A 22,590-nucleotide genomic window follows, 5' to 3' on the forward strand; every position below is an offset into this window, starting at 1 on the left:
GCATAGTCAGGATGACACCAGAAAAGAATGCCTACTGTGGGTTCTTTTGTGCGGTACACTGCAATCTTCAGTTTCGTTCGTTTAACAAATTTGTTAAGATGCTTCTCTGTACCAGACGCTCGCTCTTCTACGCCCGAGTGCACTGACTAGGCTAAGATCCTTCTCTCTCATGGCTTCCGGTCCGGAGAGGAGAGAGAAAAGAGAGAAAGGGAGAGAGGACAGATGAATATATATCAGAGGAACACCTGCACGGGGAGGGATGTTGAGGACGGTGTGCTGGGTGAGTTTGAGCCGTCAGCCAGGTCCTTTTCGAGGAGGTGATGTCTGGCACCAGAATAAAGTCCAAGAGGGATCTCTTGGTTCTGTGGAGGAAGGGTGTTCCCAACAGAGGGACAGCTGGCTGGATATGGGACCATGCTAGGTGTGTCCAAGGACCAGCAGTGTGGCTGGGGCAGGATGCATGAGGGGACCACGGTGAGGTCAAGGTCAGAGAGAAGAGAAGGGGGGTATTAAGGATGATATCAGTCAGGACAAGCACGTCGAGGGCCTAGGGGGCCCAATTCCTTTGCAATCTCCTCTCCACAGCAAAGATCAGGTCCGAATGTGATTTTCACTCTGCCTCTCTTACAAAGACAGATGTTAAAAGTCCTAATGAGCTCTCAGATGGGGAAAAAAGAAAGAGTGCTTTCACCCACCTCCACTAAAGTGTATATGTATGTTTCTAATGAATGCATGTAAAAAGAACAGGGCAGAGATGTTCATAACCAACAAGTGAAGAGCGGAGGAGAGGCGCGTGGAAGGGAAAAAAATGAAAGCACAGTTTACATTTTCCATTTATACCATCAACTTTTTATCAGCCAGGTGGCACTGAGACAGAGCCTGTGCTCTGCGGGGCTGGTAGAGAGAGCAGTAAAACCTGACAGGTAATTTGGTAAATCAGGACAGTCAGCAAACATCTGTCGGGGATGATAATATTCAAGGGGTTTCATTGTTTCTATGAAAACTTAGTTACGCTGGGCTTGAACTAATTTTTCATTGTCTCCAGTTAAACAAGGACTGCTTACACAGCTGCCTCGAATAGAACCTTGATTACATTCCATCTTTTGCCAAAATCATGAAAGACAAAAAAAGTAAAATCAAAGACCCGCTTCAGATGGATTGAAGTCATTTCTGTCCTCCAGGCCCCTGGATTCTTTCTTTCTTCACCACATTCTCTCTTGATCGGTTCTGATGCTCTTTTATTCTCAGGCTGTTAACATGAGAAGGGAAAGGGGAGATGCAGAACAAACTCTGGCCATATTAGGTAAAAATGTGGAAAAGCATGTAACCTGGAGCGGATGCAGCTGGGGTCATTTTCTCATGGTAAAGCCCCCCCAACACCAAAGAGGAGTGAAAAGGTAAAAATGCAAAGACTGAGAAATACACACACACACACACACACCACCAGAGTCACACGCAAGACCTGTTCTGAAGTTTCACTGGAGCACAGCCACTTGGGATAGCTTTCTGTTGTCAGTTTCCTTTACAAATAATTAGCAACACTTCAGTGCGTTCATGGGCCTTCACAAATCTTGTTGTGACATGCATGTCAGAAAAAACTGCTCTGATGAATGAGTCTTGGGTTAGACTTCCTTCCAGAATCTGGTTGGGTGGTTTTTTTTCTTCTTTTTCTAAGCATTCGGTGCCCTAAGGGATGTGTTGCCGATGCCAGTAACAGAAACCAGACTTGCGGTGGCCAAACAAAATAGTTTGGGGTTTTTTTGCCCTTTGACACAACATGAGATTCGGAGTCTAGGGCTGCGGCTGGTGTAGTGGCTCCACAAAGCCACCAGGGACCCAGGCTCCTTTTCTCTTCCTGCTCTGCTGTCTCTGGCATGTACCACCCTTTCTCATGTTCACAAAATGGCAGCTATACCTCCAGGCATCTTGTTTGCGTTCCAGGTGTGATGGATGGGGGAACGTGTGTGGCAAAAGCGATAGGTGAAGGCTGGCCAGGTCTGTCTCTTTTGATCAGAAAAACAGCTTTCTTGTAAGCCCAGCCGGTAGCCATCTGTTTATAGCTCACGGCTCGATAGGACCCAGCCAGCCATCCCTAGCAGCAAGGAAGACTGAAGAGGTGAAGATTCTTACTTTGGGCACATCACAAGCTGAACAAATCAGGGTTCTGTTAGTAAATTAGAAGGAAAGAATGGTGTTGGGTACACAGCTGACAGTGGCTACTCCAGATAGAAGGAGGGACATCCTTTCTTTACACTTTTGGATATAACTGTGTGAAGGTGTAATGGCTGGAGTTGCTGTAGCAACCTTGAAACTCTGCCAGAGAAGCCTGAAAACGAAGGCCAGTGCTCTGAGGATGGTAGAACAGGAACTTGGAGACTAACTATGTCTTTGATATTTCTGAGTCATTGGATCAGCCAACCCTGAACTAGCCCCCTTTCACTCTTCCTCTTTGGAGAAGTGATACATTTCACATCATTTAACTCAGTCTGAGTTAGAGTTTCTGGAACGTTCAAAGTATTGGTACTTACATAACCTTCCGTCTCCCTTTGTGAAGCCTATATATGCTCCTGTATACAGGAGAGTGGGGTTTTTTTTAATGATTTTTTAAATTTTAGTAAAATAGACATAACATAAAATTTACCATTTGAACCATTTTTTAAACGCACAGTTCTGTGGCATTAGGTACTTTCTCATTGATATGCAACCATCACCACTATTCACCTCCAGAAATTCTTCATCATCCCAGACTGAAACTCTATGCCCGTTGAAAAACTCTCCATGCTCCTCCCCTATCCCCTGGCAATCACCATTCTGCTTTCTATGAATTTTAGCCTGGTTACCTCGTATAATTGGAATTAGACAGTATTTGTCTTTTCGAAGCGAGTGTTTTCATCAGGACTTTATGCATGTAGATCATGGAAAAGCCCAACTGCAATGTGTTTAAGAATTGTTTTTAAGAAATATACTGGCTCATGAAACCACAAACTCCTCAGGAGAGCTGGTGTCAGGCACGGCTGGATACAGCAACCAGAACTATGCCACAGAGATGTGCCTTCTCTCCCTTTCCTTGGTAGCTCTCTTTTCTTCTATGTGGGCCCCACTCAGAGGCAGATTCTTCTCTCCTGGTGCCAGGTCTCTACCTTCTTAGGTGCAAGTTAGGTGAAGAGGAGATTACCTCTTCTCAACTGTTTCCATAAAAATCCCAGAGTAGAGTCTACTGAACCTGAGTGAGTCACATATTTATCCCTGAACCGATCATGTAACTTGGGCTGGCCTCTGATTGGCCTGAACCTGGGTCACATGACCACTTGTGATGTCTGCTGGCCTCTGATTGGCCAGGCCTGGACCACATGCCCACTTCTTGAACTGGGTGTCCACTCAGTCCCACTGGTGACATCTAGACTAAGAGTGATGGAGATAGGACCCCAAGGTAAATCCCCTCAGCCCCAAAGAGCAGTGAAAAGGTTTCCCTAAGGAAAATCGGGTCCTGTTATTGGAAAAAGAATATGCTAGACAGGCAGACTCAACAGATGCCCACTCCGGGGGCACTTCGACCACAGTGTACGAGGTGGCCCCCGTGTTCCGGTGGGAGCCAGAGTCTCCCCACACCTGGGCTCTTCCACAGCACCCGCACTTCCTCGTCCTGGTTTACCGGACTCTGAACAGGAGGTCTATTTCCTTCCCCACCCCCACCCCCACCCCCCCCGCACACTCTTCCTCACTCACCCTTGGATCCCTCAAAGCATCGCTCCCCTAAGTGGTGCTGATGAATACTTAGCTAATTTTGATTCATTGCAATGCTACCATCCGGAGCTTCATTTTCACAATAATAGCTATTGTGTCTTGAGCGCCAACTATAGTCTGGGGAGGCACTTAACCACTTGCATTTAATCATTGCAGCGGGGAGAAACTGTTGACTTACAGATGAGGAAACTGAGGCTCGGACAGGTCAAGAAGCGTTTGCTCGTAGCTCATTGTTACCTCGTAAGGGAACCGAGTCTCCTGCCCGGATATGACGGATGATGTCATTTGCTCTTTTGGCCAAATTTGATTTGATTTTTTAATATTATTTTTTAAATATTTATTAAATCACACCAGGTCTTAGTTGCGGCAGGCGGGCTCTTTAGTTGTGGCTCGCTAGCTCCTTAGTTGCAGCACGTGGGCTCCTTAGTTGTGGCATGCATGCGGGATCTAGTTCCCTGACCAGGGATCGAACCCGGGCCCCCTGCATTGGGAGTGCAGAGTCTTATCCACTGGTGCCGCCAGGGAAGTCCCTCTTTTGGCCAAATACTAGATTCTCCTTCCCCAGAGCCCCCTTCCTGAGGGCAGACGAGGGCTTCCGTTCCAGAAAATTGGCAGGGATTCAACGTAGACTGGATCTTTCCATGAGATCCAGATCCATGGACTCCGGGAGTTCCAAGTAACAACAACAACGACAAGAAAGCAAGCTCCCCTGAGGCACCGGCACTGATTTCTCAGCCCTCATAGAGGAGAGGCCTATACCCATGAGCTGTATCACCGGGTTTAGCCAGTTCAGGTAGAGAACGCAATCTCCAGGCGTCCTTAGCGCCCCTTATTATGTGAAGCCTGGCCTCTCCACACATTTCCAGTGTGTGACTGTTCCCTGAAGGCGCTTGTAGTGGCACCCCCTTTCCTAAGGGGTCAGTGGATGAATAGTAGGCCACAACAGAGGTACCTTGGGGCCAAATAAAGGACTGACATCTAAGGAAGCTTCGCTCTAAAATGCCTCATTACAGTTGCCTCCCTTTAGGGACATACTTGGTCCTTTTGTGAGCACGGATTACCCTGTGCTTCCTTTAACTTTCCTGGCAACAGGATTATGGAATAATAACTCTGACCAGCCTTTACCTTGTTACAGGATAATTTCCACCCCCCAAACGGTAAAATCATAATTCTCTTAAAAATATAAAATGAGCATGTGTCAGAAGCTTTAGTTGACCAGTGATTAATGAGGGAACCTGAAAACTGTTATAACTATTCAAAGAAGCATTTGGAAAGCAGAGACATATATAGGCCATGAAATATATGTATAAGGAGGTGAAAACGGCCTTTTTCCACCCGGGTCGGGGGAGAAATCAGTTGTCCCTCCACTGGACATACTTTATTTATGTCTGTTGACAAGAATTCTTCACATTGCTACCATCTATCTGTAATTTACAGAATTACAGAATAGGTCAAAGATGGTACTAGGAAGGTTGCATTCCAAACAAGGCATAATTTTCCATCAAAGATACTCAGTCTTGGGCTTCCCTGGTGGCGCAGTGGTTGAGAGTCCGCCTGCTGATGCAGAGGACACGGGTTCGTGCCCCGATCCGGGAAGATCCCACATGCCGTGGAGCGGCTGGGCCCGTGAGCCATGGCCACTGAGCCTGCGCGTCCGGAGCCTGTGCTCCGCAACGGAAGAGGCCACAGCAGTGAGAGGCCCGCGTACCGCAAAAAAAAAAAAAAAGATACTCAGTCTTTTGGTCCCTTTCAGTCGTTTGCAATATTTCCTAGGGATCTGTGGACACCAGATTATCAGAGGCTGAAATTGTCTGTCTCTCCTGATATCACATGCCCCTCTGATCTAATTCATGATGGGGACCATCCCTGCAGTATCAGCTGCGTCCCCTTGTCTGTGAGCGTTGGGGTCAAAGCCTTCTCCCCAGAAGCCTTTGAAATTATTTGGGGCAGAGAAGAGCCCGCCATTGAATAAGAAGAGGATGGTCCCATCTGCGCCGTACGGTTCTGTGTGTTGAGTTAACCAAAACAGCCCATCAGCGGGCAAGTTCTCCCTGGTCAGTGGTTCCTGTCTTCGAGCCCTTCCCCCTCTACATGAAACTTGCCTTGGCATCAGTAAGTTGCACGGACTGACAAGTGGCACTCCTGCAGTTACTCTGTAGCAGTAATAACAGCTGACATGTCTGTGTGCTTTCTGTTTGTGGGAGGTTTTGCCAAGCACTTTGCATCTCTTAACTGTCCCACGGGATCCTCTACAGTTACCCCTGGTTCACACATGGGGACACTGAGACGTCAAGAGCCTAAGCAGCTTGCCTGGGACAGCACCACTCATGGGCTGCAGAGCTTCAAAGGCAGGTCATCAGACTCCTGGAGCAAAGCTTTGTTGTTGTCTGTCGATGGTGATGCTCACGGCGAAATAGATTTTATGTGGTGCGAGAACGCTGCTCGGAATACTTGAAAGATGCTTTAAAAATTCACCTCTCTGGGCTTCCCTGGTGGCGCAGTGGCTGGGAGTCCGCCTGCCGATGCAGGGGACGCGGGTTCGTGCCCCGGTCCGGGAAGATCCCACATGCCGCGGAGCGGCTGGGCCCGTGAGCCATGGCCGCTGAGCCTGCGCGTCCGGAGCCTGTGCTCCGCAACGGGAGAGGCCGCAGCAGTGAGAGGCCCGCGTACCGCAAAAAAGCAACAACAAAAAATCGTCTTGAGTGCTAGGTGCTGCATGGGAACCTCACTAAGGGGAATGTCGGGCTCTCAGATGGTGGTTTTGTTACCGGAAGTGGGGTCCGGCCGCTCGCTGCTCAAAAGCCGATAAAGAGGCCAGGTTGGCGGAAAGGAAAGTTTGCTTTATTTTGGATGTTGGCAACTGGGGTGGGAGGTGAGGCCTGGCTGACTTCTGTCCAAAGGCAGACACTCTCCCCTCACCCCATGCTTACAATCAGGGGCAAGCGCTTTTATAGACGGAGGGAGGGGGCTCCACGCAGAAGCGGCACAGGAAGCCCCGACAGGCATCTTGAAAGTGATCATGCGGTCGTCTGACCAGCATCATCCTGATTGCTTTCAGTACAGTGAGTCTCCAGTTGCAGGGTCGGTTTGTTCCCATTTCCTTGAGGCCAGTTCTCGGAATTGTGGCAGCTTATGTCATGGCTACAGTCTGCTCCTCGTGTAGTTCACTTCTCCACCTGGTAGGTGTTTCTGTAGCTACAAGACAGCTCCCAGGACACGGCTCAGAATATGATCTCTAGCCCTTGAGGACGAACGAAAGGGCCTTGACTACGCTTAGTGACTAAACTATTATTATTTAGTCTTGTTGGACTGTTTTCCTTTGTTTCTTCATTTCTCTCACTTCTCTGATTAAACTTATTCTTTGGCTGAAGTTTTTCCACAGACGAAAGGCAGGCGGAGGACATGGTGGGGAAGGACCGTAGGGCCCCGCTCCGTTTCAGTGTCTTGTCCTGTCATTCAAGGTCTCATCCAAAGGTCACTGTCAGAGTCCTCATCTTCCGCCTTAAGCAGGCCTTCCTTGGCCTCCATCTGGGCTCCTTGGGTGCCCACTCACAGCCTGACTCTTACTGGTGCCCACTTCAGTAATGCCCATCCAATGTCATTGCTACCTTGAAAGCCTACTTCCTATCTGATAATTGATTATCCAATGCAGATTATTTCCCAAACAGATCCTTTCCTCCCATGAAGCTTACCTGTGGCTGGGAAATTTTAAGGTTGCGTGCTTGTTTTGGGTTTTTTTTTTTTTAATAATAAAGAATTATAATTAGGAAGGCAGAAACACCATAGAAGCATTATTCTAAATAAAAATGACTGGACGTTGGGACTTCCCTGGTGGCACAGTGATTAAGACTCCATGTTCCCAATGCAGGGGGCCCGGGTTTGATCCCTGCTAGGGGAACTGGATCCCACATGCGTGCCACAACTAAAGAGCTCGCCTGCCGCAAATAAGACCCCGCACAACCAAATAAATAAATACATATTTTTTTAATGACTGGAGATTTTTATATTTAGGGGATTATTGGTACTACCCCTGCCTTCTAATGATTAAATTGATTTCCCAAAGTCTCTTCAGTAAAATGCTGGAGCTACAAACAAATAAATGAATGAATAAACACTGCTAAAGAAAAGTAAGTTCTATCCATGGGAGTGGTGAGTGCGCCATCTTGAATTTCAGGGGTAGGTGCAATGATGGAGCTCCCGCAGCCCCTGGAGTGGTCTCTGGACCACTGGTTGGTTGGAGAATGGGTTCGCATTAAGGAACCCCCTTGGCCTGTCTCCTGCATATCTCACCATCTAGTGGCCCAGCTTCATTCGCACATTGAACAGATTGGCCCTTACTGAGAATCGTTTCCACTCTAATGTGTTCCATTAAGGGTGTATCATCAGTCATCCTATCGACACATTACTCTGAAAGCTGTTGAAAGACTGACACGTGGTGCAAATATGCTGGGCCGGGCAGGGAGAGCATAAACCATCTTCTTACGTGACCCACTCCTTCTCCTACAGCCGAACACCTTGACCCCTGGTTCTCTAGTCAAATAACTTTGGGAGACAGTGCAGTCTGATCCCCTTTCTTGGAGTGTCCTAGTGCACATTGCATAGTAAGGCTCAGATGAGCCCTGCAGGAGAACATTTTGCTTCCCAAATGTATTGGGTGACAGAACCTCCCCCCGCCCCGCAATGGGATACACCCAGGGAGCCCGCTTAGAGAGGTGATGCATTCACTGCGCTCTGTGCCCTCCATCCTGGGCAGGGAGAGGGAAGGAGAGAAGTGATGAGCCAGAGTGCCTGCCTTCAAAGGGCTGCCAGTTCCCCTGGGGAGGTGAGGCTGCCTGATTCTGACCTGAAATTAACCAAGATGAGGTCCGGATCCACTTGGCTGTACAGATCCAGAGGGAGATAAGGATGGTCCTGGTCAGTCAAGCAAGGCTTCGTGGGGGAATCTGAACAACTCCAGGCCTGGACAGGCAGCTTAGATTTAGCTAAAGAGGAAAGGGAGGGTCAGGGAACAGCAACAGCATACACGCCTCAAAGCCCGGCGTGCCCAAGCAGTGAGGAAAGATTCAGGAGGAAGACAGGAGTTCAAAACCCGCCATGTGCACTGGCCGTGGGACCTCGGCCAGGTGCGTTCATCTCTCCAAGCCTCAGTTCCCTCATCTATAAAATGGGAATAATTCTGTGGCGAGTTGTTCTAAGGATGAAAAAAATAACAACCCACATAAAGATCGTGGCACAGATAAATCTTACTGCACCATTGCCTGGCTAGAGGGAAGCCAAGGTCTCAGCCCACGCTGGAGGATTGGACCGCCAAAGGACATGTTTTCATTCCGTGCAGAAGTTGTCAAATGAACACATTTTACCGAAAATCTAGATTTCTGAAGGCTCTTGCAAAGGACAGAAGTACATTCCACTTGGCATGAACGGCTGGCGTGGGACCAAGACTCAGCTGGGGACGTTACTTAGCAACTGTCCCCATCCCCCAACAGGGAACTTACACCACCCACTCACGCACCTTGTGACCCTTGGTTATGTGACTCACCCTGCCTTCATAGGCATCTACGTTTTCACTTAGGTTCACTTCGGGCAGGATAATCCTTTGTCGTAGGGTCTATCCTGTGCCCTGTAGGATGTTTAGCAGCGTCCTTGACCCCTACCCACTAGATGCCGATAGCACTTCCCTAAAAACGTCTCCAGACATCGCCAAGTGTCCCCGGAGACGGAGGGCACAATAACCCTTGTTTGAGAACCACTTGTGTACCCCCAAAACCCTCCTGCCCTCCAGAAGTTGAGGACACCACGGAGAAGTAAAAGGAGGTCAGATTAATGGGGGGAATGCTGGGGCTGCAGATGTCAGGGAGAACTTTGCACAGGTTTGGGGGGCAGGTACAAAGCCATTGCAGTGATGCCTTTGGCTGTGGAGCCGGCACCTGTGAGGCCCTCGGACGGGATTGCAGCGCCGTCCCCGTTCCGGGATTTCTTCTTTTCCTTTCCTTTCAACCTACAGATTTACAAAAGAAATGTTTAATTTGCAAATCGCAGTGAGCTCCCGACCCAGCCAGCCCTTGAACAGATGTACAGCATGCGTCGGCAGTGAGGCCTCGCCATCAGTGAGGGAGGAAACGCTCTTTATGGCGTCTGCACGGGCCACGTCGCGTCGGTGGGGTTAGCAATGTTTCATAGCTCGCTTTGACTTTCCTTTGAAGACGATCAATGTTCATCACAGCGGTTAGGAAAAAAAAAAAAAAAAAAAAAACTGGCTCCTTGAATCTGAACTTCTTTCCCAGTCTTTAAAATGCAAAATGTGCCGTTATAATGACCAGGCGGGATATTAGACACATTTCAGACCCAGCTGGAGTGTATTTCAGAGCCAGGCGGCTGACGTCAATTTCCCCGAATTCTCATCTTCTCGTTTGACTGCATTAGCTCAAGGGGGCTCCGGTGCAGGGCGATCCGAGTGGTGCTAACTCATAAAGGAACCAAGTTATGAGGAAATGGAGAAAGCAGACGTTTTACTCACACTCCCTGGAGAGGTGAATCGGGGGTGACGTGTATAGCTGATGGCTTGTGCCGTTGAGAAAAGTGGAGATGTGCGCCAGCTTTGCAGACCCAAAGAAGTGGCTTCAACCCCACGACTCGTCTTTGCATTTTTCTCAGCAAACCCGCCCCCTGACCACGTGGCAGATGGGGAACCAGATAATAGAGGGGTAAAGATGAAAGTGCTGTGATCCCAGGTTTCGGGGACCACAGGGCTTTCATGGAGAGAGAAGCGTATAGAAAGGAAGTGGAAAATATTTGCAGCCCACGTAACAGACGCACGTGAAGTAGAACCAAGAATGAGAAACAGAGAAACAACTCGATGGATAATAAGCAAAGAATATGAACAGGATGTTGGCTGAACGGAAATAAAAGTTGCCAGTAAACTTAAGGAAAAATGCTCAGCTTGACTGGGAATTAGGGAAATGTACATGAAAACAGTGAGATGCCGTTTCTCACGTATCAGGTTAGTGTCAGTTCAAGCCCTTAATAATCTCCCATGTTGCTGAGGGTACAGGAGAAATGGACTTACACACCCCATGTGGGGCTGTAAGTTGGTACAGACTCTTTGGAAAACAGTTTGGAATTTTCTCTTCAACGTGTAAGTGTTCAACTCTTATGAGGCAACTTCCTGGTGGTTACACTCACGAAAAAGCATCTATACAAAAAGACTTTACTATATACAGTGGAATATTACTTGGCCATGAAAAAGAATGAAATAATGCCATTTGCAGCAACATGGATGGGCCTAGAAATGATCATACTGAGTGAAGTAAGTCAGACAGAGAAAGACAAATACCATACGATATCACTTATATGTGGAATTTAAAAAAGGGATACAAATGAATTTATTTACAAAACAGAAATAGACTCACAGACATAGAAAACGAGCATATGGTTACCAAAGGGGAAAAAGAGGGGGAGGGATAAATTAGAGGAGTCTGGGATTAACAGATTTGTGCTCTTATGTATAAAATATTCAATACCTTGTAATAATCTGTAATGGAAAACAATCTGAAAGTTAATCTGAAAAAGAATATATATGTGTATAACTGAAGCACTTTGCTGTACACCTGAAACTAACACAACATTGTAAATCGACTATACTTCAATTAAAAATAAATGGTTAAGATGATAAATTTTATGTTGTGTGCGTTTTACCACAATTAAAAGTAAAACGAAGGAGTATATGTGTAAATGGCTAGCAGATCTCTGGAATGGTATACAGTGCGAGGGGCTCTGAGAAATTAAGGGTCGGAGATGGGAGAGAAATTCCATGTGCACCATATTCTTGTCTTGTTTGAATTTTTGTTGCTGTGCGTGCGTGTTGCCTTTAAAAGCACCTTTAAGTGTCAAAAAACGGTGAATAATTACAATTGCCAAATATACTTTAACAACATGGGTTATAAATATGTAATGTATTTATACATTATAGGTTATATAATGTATATATACATTATAGGTACATTATAGGTACCTATTATAGGTGATAAATACATAATGTATATTTCTACGTAATTCATGTTATGTATTTATATTAATACATTGTGTTTATGTAAGTAAATAGTGTATATTATAAAGATATATTTAGCAGTGTATATTTAGCGATCTCTGACCTAGTTTGCAAGACCCTAATTCTTCTTTGTTGTGGTTAAAAGGATTATAAGCTGCAGGGTAAAGATGGATTTGGACTTGTATTTTTCCACAGTTACATAAGCAAATAAAACTGCCAAGCTGCTGTCTTTACTTAAATATTCCTTAATGATGTGTGAGACTTTGCCTCTGCATCCTCCCTTTTTTTTTTTTCTTTTTCTTTCAAGAGAAACAAGCATGCCTTCCATGGAAAGAACAATTGTGGCAAATATTAACCAGGAACTAAACTGTTTGTCTCTTACATAAAAGCCAATGTGAACGCACATTGATATTTAATTGAAAACAAAGAGCCCTGGCTGCCAGCATGCTAGGTGGAGGCTTTTGTTTGTTTCTCCCCTGACTTCTCTCCATCCTGAACACATCTCTGCAGCCACGAGGGACTCACGTCCCGGCCTTCCTGCCATCCCAGCGAACTGGCTTCCCTGGGAGAGTGTCCTGGACGGCCGTTCATCACCTCTGTGGACACAGAGATCACAGGGAGTGAGAGAAAGCTCCGTGCTAGGGACCAGGAGATGCTGAGTCCAAGTTCCTGCCCTTCATTTTTCACTTAGGGCAAGATGCACAGATACTTTAGGCCACGAAAGAGGAAGGAGAGGGAGTCAGAGTTTCTCAGTGCTGCTTTGTTCAAAAGATGTTTCCCATCGCTTGTATGTGGAATCCTGAAAAAAAAAAAAAAAAAGGGTACAAATGAGATTATTTATAAAACAGAAATAGAGTCACAGATGTAAAAAACACACGGTTACAGGGGGGAGCGGAGCGGGGTAGGGATAAATTGGGGCTGACATATACACACTACTATATATCTACTACATATAAAACAGAGGAGTAATAAGGACCTACTGTAGACCACAGGGAACTCCACTCAATACTCTGTAATGACTTATATGGGAAAAGAATCTCAAAAAGAGTGGATAGATACGCATGTATAACTGATTCACTTTGCTGTACGGCAGAAACTAACACAACATTGTAAATCAACTGTACTCCATTAAAAAATTTTTAAAAAGATGTTTCCTCCTGGGGGGTGGTGTTTACAGTGGTTGTTGGCAATGGTGAGCGTCGCCACCTAAATAAGTCGCTAAAGGAGCGTTCCCGAACTATCACGTGAGAGGGCCTGACTGGGACCACGCACTTGGGGACGTCAAAGCAATCGAGTCACAGAGAGAGAAGATGACCTCCTGTCCCTTGTTCTCTGAGTCCTTCTGAGGAGTCAGCTGTGGGGCCCAGGACTCTCCCCTGCAACAAGATCTAATGCACGTATTCACCTGGTTGATTTCGTGTTGGCCAGTGGATCTCGTTTCCAACCGGATGTATTGATAGAAAATTATGTGTTAAGGAAGTGCATGTAAGTTTAAGGAAAAAGTGAGACCATTTACAGAGAGAACACCAAGGTATGTACTTAGGTTTGGCCACAGGTCATGTAGATGGTGTGACCTGTGGCCAGATTTGAAGTTTGGGGGCCTGCAGTAAAGGGTGACTAATAAAACTAACAGCAGCAGCAATGAATGCCCAAAGAGAGCTGCCTCTGGGTCAGAGTCTGGTTTTTTTGTTTGTTTGTTTTCGGAGTCTGTTTGAAGCACAGTTGTGTATGTTAACTCATTTCATTCATTCTTGTAAAAACCCTATGGGGTGGACGTGGTGATGTACCCCATTTTAAAGACAGAGAAACGACCTAAGCGTCTAGAGTAGGAAAAAAATAAGCTCAAGAGAGCAGCCGTGGATGGCCGTAAAGTCCCCTTCCAAAAACACGTGTAGTGCGCTTCTTTATCTGTTTACTTATTTATTTGTGAATAATTAGAGCCTTTCAGTTGTAAATCACCTTGGCTTGCAGGAATGAAGCTTTGACCCGGTGTGTGAAGGACGGCAAAGAGAAGGTCAGGGATTGTGTTTGCAAACTGAAGAGACTATTTCTTGGACACAACGCAAAGTTTCCACTGTTTTGACGAGGACGTTTATTGAAGGGCTCCAGGCTGGAGCTGCCTGGCTAAGCTCTTGGGACCGGATGACAAACAGGGTTGCCAACGGGTGTCACGTTCGGTGGCAGGTACCAGATTTTCACACCTGTTCCCTGTGTTGAGCGGCATCAGTGGACTCCCCAGCTGGACAGAAGCCAGGGGCAGCTCTCTCGATACAAGATACAAAGGCAAATACACAAGGAACAGAGCAGGAGTTAGAACAGAGTGTGAGACCCTCACCTATCAACCATCTCCTGACAAGCTGTCCTGCTTCTAACGCCACAATGGCCTTCCTTTGCCCTCAGGGTCAAGTTCAGCCCTTTGAACATCCTGCACCCCTCCACCTAGATCTTCGTCCACACTTACCCTTACTCTTCTCTCCTGCCCTCTCCCACCTGCCCCCACCCACCTCAGGGCCTTTGCACATGCTGCCCTTCTGCCATGCTGCCCTTCTGCTTTAGCAAGGCTTCCTTCATGGCTCAGATTTCAGTTTAAATGTCCTTGACCTTCTCTCCCCACCCACATATCTCCCATCCCGTTACAAGCTCCCTATATAACTTGTCTTTATACCATTTTGTCACTGTTTATAATCATAGATTTGCATAATTATGTATTGCCTAGTTTTAGCATTAATTCAGGAGACTGAATGTGAAATGGGCAAGCATTTCCTAAGGTTTGCTTGACATGCTTTCATAAATTCAATTGGCAAAGAAACAACAAACCCCCAAATATTTAGACGGTTAATGACTCAGAGCACAGCCAGCAGTGTGAACTTCATGATGGCAACAGTCTCCCTGCCCCAGGGTGGGTGGGCGCTGTAGACTGAATATGTTACCGCAAAATTCACATGTTGAATCCTAACCCCCAATATGATGGTATTTGGAGATGGGGCCTTTGGGGTGATTAGGTCATGAGGGTGGAGCCCTCATGAATGAGATTAGTGCCCTTATAAAGAGACCACAGAGAGCTCCCTCGGCCCTTCTGCCACGTGCAGACACAGCAAGAATACGGCCATCAGTGAACCAGAAAACAGGTCCTCACCACTAAATCTGAAAGTGCCTTGGCTTTGAACTTCCCAGGCTCCAGAACTGGAGAAATAAATCTCTGTGTTAATAAGTCACATAGTATATGGTATTTGTTAGAGCATCCTGAACAGGCTAAGACAGTGGGGGTGATGCAGAGCAGCCTCAGTGGGATGGGGTACACAGAGGGGTCTCTGAGAGATGCTGAGCTTACAGGGACACCGCCAAACTCGCAAGGGGGTGCTAGCACACCTGCCCAACCCTTGCCCTGCAGCCAGACACTATTTTTTATTCTCCTGGCCTGGAAACAAATCTGCCCTCTGCCCCAGAGGGAGACAGTATCTCCAGCTTCCAAGGCTGTTTGCATAGCATGAAAGGCTGGTGTCAGACACACAGAAACGCCAGAGTTAGCTCCCGACACAGAGGCAGCAGCTGTTTTGCTCAGTATGGATTCTCCAGGGCTCAGAGTGGCTGTATGATGCATGAACAAATGACAACCTGGGTCCAAGTTCCATTTCCTCCTCTTCTCACCTAGGCGGCACCTTGGGCAATGCACTTAAACTTTCTGTGCCTCAGTTTCCTCATCAGTAAAGTGGGGATAACAAGGGTGCTTATCCTAAAGGAGTTAGATGAGTATTAAAGGCTTAGAATGGCGCCTGATACACAGTAAGCCGTATGTAAGTGATAAAAGCTAAATATTACTGTCTGATGGTGACGGATGGTGATGTTGATGATGATGACGATGATGATGATGATGAAAGCAGTATGGGGCGGCAGGTTCCAAGTCACCCTTTCCCCGCTGCTTTTTACTGTCCCCCGGCACCAGGCTATGCAGAAGATGCTGTTACACGTGGTGCTTCTTCTTAGCGCTTACATACCTGGGTCAGTTCATTCATTTTTATTCCCTACTTGGCCCTCATTAGGCATTCAATTCTAGGACACCCCCCCGGGGGGCAACGGAAGCTCTACCATTTTTACCCTTCTCATGTAGCTCACACCTGTAGCACACTTCCTAGTCTACGGCAAGTGCTCAGAATAGGTGTTCAGTGAATGAACAAATGAATGAATGCACTTCTCTCTGGTTCCCAGAGCTGAACAGGGGCTACAACTGGACATGACCCAGCAGATTTCCACTCAACATAAAGAGATTTCCAGCCGTCAGGCTGCCAACAGGTGAAATTGGCTGCCTCAGGAAGTGCCGAGCTCTGTCCTGGCTGGAAACAGGGAGCCGGGGCTGAGGCGTCACCTGTCAGGACAGGCACGGAGGGAGCACCTGCCAGAGGGATGGGAGCAGTGGGGATGCACAGCCAGGGCTCTGAGACCCACAGAGTCCCTTTCCTTGTGGACCATTTAACATCAGGGCCCCGGCCCTGCCGCTTGTCATTGTCAAGGACTGAGAGACCTGGGCCCTTCGGGGACCTCTGAGGACCGAGTTCCCTTTCATAGGAAGCCTGGCTCTGCTGTGGGGACACTGAGAGCAGCTACAGTGTCTCCTGCTTCCTCATGCTTCCTCTCTCTTCTCTTCCCCTTCCTCCCCCTCTTCCTCTTCCTCTCTCTCCCCTTCTCCTCTCTTTTTTGTTCTCTTTTTAAAAAATTAAAATAAGAGAAAGAGCTCTCCCTTCAACTAAGCTGGAAGCGTGGGGCTTTTTTTAAATTTTTATTTATTTTTATGTAAAAAATTTTATTGAAGTAAAGTTGCTGTATAATATTACATAAGTTATAGGAATACAATATAGTGAGTCACAATTTTTAAAGGTTATCCTGCACTTATAGTTACTGTAAAATATTGGCTGTATTGCCCATGTTGTACGTACATCCTCAAGTCTGTCTTTTACACCTAATACTTTGTACCTCCCACCTCTCATCCCTGTGTTGCCTTTCCCCCAGACTGGTAACCACTAGTTTGTTCTCTGTACCTATGAGTCTGCTTCATTTTTGTTATATTCACTAGTTTGTTGTAGTTTTTTAGATTCCACATATAAGTGATATTATACTGTATTTGTCTTTCTCTGTCTGACTTACTTCACTTAGCATAATGCTGTCCAAGTCCATCCATGTTGCTACAAGTGGCAAAATTTCACTCTTTTTATGGCTGAGTAGTATTCCATTGTGTATATACACCACATCTTCTTTATCCATTCATCTGCTGATGGACACTTGGGTTGCTTCCATATCTCAGAAGTCTGGTGCTGGGCTTCCCTGGTGGCGCAGTGGTTGAGAGTCCGCCTGCCGATGCAGGGGAGACGGGTTTGTGCCCCAGTCCGGGAAGATCCCACATGCTGCGGAGCGGCTGGGCCCGTGAGCCATGGCTGCTGGGCCTTCGCGTCCGGAGCCCGTGCTCCGCAACAGGAGAGGCCACAGCAGTGAGAGGCCCGCGTACTGCAAAAAAAAAAAAAAAAAAAAAGAAGTCTGGTGCTTTTAACATTCAGGCCAATTCTGTGATTCTGTGAGGGATGTGATGTCACTCCCATTTGGCAGGGCTCTGCATAGAGACACTTTCCCAGCATTCCACAGTTTAGAAAATGGAAATTCAGGCGTTTACCTGGATGTGTCGCACACCTGCGTGGGAATTGGAGTCCATCAGATCTGGGTTCATATCTTGGTTTGAAAGCTCTGTGTCCTTTCTTATTCTGTGTGAGCTGAAAAGGATTGCACTATAGATAGGACCGTTCTGAGGAACGGTGAACACTCAGTGCAGTGTGTATGCACAGGTCCACAGCTCTTTCCCCACCTAATCCACCTGTTTCCCATTCAGTGGACAGTGTTGAAGAGCAGAGACGTATCAAGGTGGTTCCTGACGATCGGTTTCCACTCTCCTGAGCTCCTCCCACCCTCTCTGATGCAGTGTTTCATGCTTGTCTACAGAATCCTGGAATGAATGCTCGCTGGTGCGTTAGGAGCCTGGCTTCCAAACCCTGGCTCTCCTGAGGCCGGGAAAGGACACGGGGCGCCTGTTTGTACCACCAAGAGGAGGCTTGCTCTGAGCCCTCAGCTGAGGAAACAAGAAAGGACAAAGAAATCCGGCCAAGTGAGGACACTTCCTCTCGCTAACGGCCTCGGCAGCCCCTCTGGGATCAGAACATCATCATCACCCGGGTGACACCATGTCGCCTGCAGTCTGGCACACACCCCCAGCGGGGTCCCTACAACTTGGGAGGCCAGGGGCAAGGAGATGGACCTGTCAGATGATGCTTCAGCTCCCGTGTTTGAGCATTTTTTCAGCGCTAGGTCACGCACTGCGTGCTTCCCATCCACGATGAACAGTCACTGGGACTCTCTTGTTGGTCTGTTTCCCCACCGCCCCGCCTGCCCCGCAATATGCATACACTAGAATGAAATCTCCAGGAGACGCAGGATCTTTTTCTGTCGCTGCTGCGTCCCCAGTGCCTCCAACATCGCCTGAGTGTTGAGGCACTCAGTAGCTATGTTCTTGAAAGAACGCACGTTGCACGCAGTAGGCGGAGGGGGTCAGAGGCTCCCCGTCCCGCAGCTGGAGGACGCGGTCCCTCGCCACCAAGGCTGGGAATTGCGGAAAGTAAAAGGACAGCTGTCGCAGCTGCTTTGTAACACTTCGGTGCGCAAAGGCTCTGGGATTGAAGCTGTATTTCTACGAGGATGATGTTTCCATTGCCAGTGTGAACACAGTATTATTTAGTTCCCCACAGCCCTCGGTCCGGGGAGGCCACCTAAACGGACTTTAAGATGAAATTGCAGCCTTTAAACTGATTTCTCAAAGGATGTGGTTCATTTCAGCATCTTTACCCTCTCTTCGGGCAGCTTCCAAGACACCTAAGAACGGCTTTTTTTTTTTTTCTCTAAATTGGAGGTCCCCTCAGAGTGCCTCAGCTAAATAGTTACGGACTCCGGTGCCTTTGATGTGAAAAATCCTGCCCCGGGCTCCCCCTCCCTCCATTGTAGCTGCGTCTGAAGGGGGAGAGAGCTGCTTGCCAGCAAGCATTCCTTTCTTACGATGGGTCAAAATGGTCAGTGAAGCTGGAGGAAAAACACTGCTCCCCGGAGAACAGGGTGGGGAAATATTGTTTTGATCCTCCGTTGACTTTTCCATCCCCTACATTTTTTCCTGATATCTGATTCTCTTGCTGTGTCTGGTGATGGCTCCCCGGGGGGACATACGTTCATGGCATCTGCCTGCCTTTCAAGCCAGACCGCCTTGGTGTTAGAACACAAGGAACCGTTTAGAGATGAAAGAGTTTGATGCAGCTTCCAGGTAACTTGAGGAAGGTGGGGACGTCTCCCGAAGCTGTGTCTCCAGGCACTGTTTGCTCCCAGAGTGCTGACGTCTGTCTGATGTGGGATAAACACCACTGTGTCCAGAGTGTTATGACGGAACGGAGATGATCTGGTCATTTCACCTCCTTTTACAAAAGGGGAAACTGAGGCCCAGGGCGGGGCCAGGGTCAACCAGGTGTCTTGGTCAGGGTTCTTGATTAGAAAGCAAGAGAAACCCGAATCTGGGAAACTTAAGCCAAAGGCAATGCATGACCCAGAACAGGAGGAGGTCATGGGATCGGAAGAGGCAGAAGGACCAACTCGGGAATGGGCAAGAACCAGTGAAACACAGAGGACAAGGCGATAGTAACCAGAACAGGACACCTTGAGGCAGAGAGGTCAGCCAGAGTGAGCCATTCAGCCATTCCTTCCTTTTTCTCTTCTTTGCAACACTTGGCGGTCCAGTTCCCAGACGGGCGCGTCCACCTGGTTAAGCCATTGGCCATACAGCACTAGAACAATGGAGGATTCAGCCACTTCATCTGTAAAGTGGAGGCGGGGGAGTAATGACCAGAAATTAACCTCCCATCACAGCTCGGTATAGTAGGAGAAGGCTGATTCTCCAAGAGGACGCTGCCATGCTATTAAGTCATATTAAATTGGGTGGATCCTGGGGAGCTCTGAAAGGAGGAGTAGCCACTACCTCAGGACTATGGCCATCTCTTGATTCCTGTCACACTGGGCTGCCTTCTGTGTAGGTTCCGAGGCAATGGGGTGCATGGCTTGAAGAATCTGCTTTCCCCTACACTTAGCATGACAGCCCCATCGGACTTAAACGTCACCACTCACGAGCTCTTCCGACTGAAAGCCACTCGTTAACATTGATGTAGTCAAATGCTTTGTCATCCCCATGGTCCAAGTCACTTGTCTGACTGAAGATTCGACGTTTTTGGATGGAGGTAGTTCTTTTCAGCTCGTCTATTTTCTATTAAGGACACTTTCAGGGCACTTAATAGAGCCTTTCCCTAAACTGGAAATGCCAAGTGGTACAAGTCGCGTGGAGTTGCGACGGGATTGTTTGGCCAGGAGGCTTGGCCCCGTGCCTGTCCTTAGGACACTGAAGGGCCTCTGGAAACTAAAAAGAAGGTTCGTACGGGCCATCCGGGCTACCCCTTCACTCCTAGGGAGTATTGGCTTCCCCACCGAGCAGTGACAAATTGCAGATTCTGGAGGGATTACCGAAGCTCTGCATTTCAACAGTCCACCTCTAGAAGTGAGTTTCCTTCTCACCACCGTTTCTTCGGCTTATTTTAGCTTCCCCGAATCAGCTTAACCAGTTGGACGTGTCTTTTGGGGATATTGCCGATAACTGTCGCTAGGAAAGAGTAAAGGTTAGTTTCCCGACGACCGGCTGATGCAAATAGCAGTGTTATCCGAGGATCGTGAAGCTGTGACAGAGGAATCTATGCATTCGACTAATAAAGATTTATTCATCTCTTCCTGCGTTACCAGGCACTATTCTTGGCATGGTGGCGGGAAGGGGGTTACAGCAGAGACCAAGATGGCGCAAGTGTCTCATCTCAAGAAACTTCCGTCTTAGTGGGGGAGACAGAAACTGAGCAAAGGAACACCAAACGATATCTTCACTAGTGATAAATGCAATAATGACAATCTAGCCATACGATTGTTTTTGGAAGTGGGTATTGGAGACTGTCTCCTTGAGTTACGTGTTCAGGTGTTTGAAGGTGTTGGCTTCTATGCTAAGTGAGAAGAGGGAGGCCATGCAGACAGCAGGCAGGGGGAACGCAAAGACAAAAGTGAGAATGAGCTTGGCGTGTTCGTGTAGACAAGAGTCCCAGTGCAGCCGGAGCATAGCGATCAAGGGAGAGAACGCAAAACAGGAGATCAGAGGGGAGGATGGGTGCAACGGGAGGATCTCAGGTTGTGTTCTAATTGCGACAGGAAGCCGGGCAGACTTTTAAGGATGCACATGGCCTGAGGAGGTATGTATTATGCAGAGACCCCGCTCTGACTCCTGGGAAGAGGACAGATGGTAGAGAGACAAGAGTAGAATCTGGGAGAACAGGCAACCACAATGGTCCAGGAGAAAGATGAAGAGGGCTTGGATTCAGAAGGTCCCAGTAAAGAGACAGAGAGGTGAACTGACTCAAGATATACTTGTAAGTAAATTCATTTGTATCATTTTTTAGATTCCACATGTAAGTGATATCATATGATATTCGTCTTTGTCTGTCTGACTTACTTCACTTAGTATGATCATGTCTAGGTCCATCCATGTTGCACAAAAGAGAAACAGACTCACAGACTTAGAAGACAAACTTGTGTTTACCAAAGGGGAGAGGTGGGGAGAGGGATAAATTAGGAGGTTGGGATTAACATACACACGCTGCTCTATATAAAATAGATAAGCAACAAGGACCTACTGTAGAGCCCAGGGAGCTCTGCTCAGTACTCTGTAATGACCTATGTGGGAAAAGACTCTGGAGAAGAAGAGATATACGTATACGTATAACTGACTCACTTGGCTGTACACCCAAAACTAACACGACATTGTAAACCAACTATATTCCAATATAAAATTTAAAAACTGATTTGGTGAAAAAAATAAAATAAAACGGCAAAAAAGAGAGAGAGATTTGGAGGCAGAGCCAACAGGACTGGCTGAAGGAGTGGGTAGGGGCAGGGAAGGTGGGGAAAGAGAGAAATCAACCCTTGTTTTTAGCTGTTGGGCTTCAAGGCTGGGGGGCATGATGGTACCCCTTACCCCAATGGGAAAGACCAATGACCCAAGGATGAGAATATAAGCAATAAAGCCTGTTTAAAGAACTAGAACCCTCAGTATCAAGCAGCGCGTTCCTCCTTTTTTTCACTGTTGTGGCCTCTCCCGTTGCGGAGCACAGGCTCCAGACGCGCAGGCCCAGCGGCCATGGCTCACGGGCCCAGCCGCTCTGCGGCATGTGGGATCTTCCCGGACCGGGGCACGAACCCGTGTCCCCTGCATCGGCAGGCGGGCTCTCAACCACTGCACCACCGGGGAAGCCAGGGAAGCCCCCGCGTGTTTCTCCTTTTAATGCACCTTCTAAGTGGCCAAAGAAGCTGCGTCACACTGACCTTCTCTCTCCATTCTGCCCCATCCACTCCATCGGAAGTACTGAGGGGTTCCTCTCTCCCTACCTGCCGGCGCCCCACTCCATGCTGCCGCCCGGTCCAAGCCGCCATGACTCTCCTCTGAGGTTATGCGGCCGCCCCCTCGCTGCACCTCCGGAGCCACTCTGCCCGCGGAAGCCAGAGGGGTCTCTCTCGAATGCAAGTCTAATGAACGCTTTCACGCCAGTAGCACCCCGAGTCCTTCAGCTAAAGCTCCACCGTGCTCCGGGGTCTTGCCCTGACTGCTCTCCAGCCTCAGCTCCCACACGGGGTCTCCAGCTCTC

The 22,590-nt window shown here is 47.9% G+C and overlaps 1 protein-coding gene across 2 annotated transcripts in view; it reads left to right on the forward strand.

The window, feature by feature from the left end:
- Positions 1-22,590, forward strand: part of TMEM132C (transmembrane protein 132C) — a 373,251-nt gene that overhangs the window by 265,192 nt on the left and 85,469 nt on the right. The gene's annotated exons all lie outside the window — the stretch shown is intronic.

Source organism: Pseudorca crassidens, chromosome 12 (genome assembly GCF_039906515.1).
Source record: "Pseudorca crassidens isolate mPseCra1 chromosome 12, mPseCra1.hap1, whole genome shotgun sequence".
NCBI lineage: Eukaryota > Metazoa > Chordata > Mammalia > Artiodactyla > Delphinidae > Pseudorca > Pseudorca crassidens.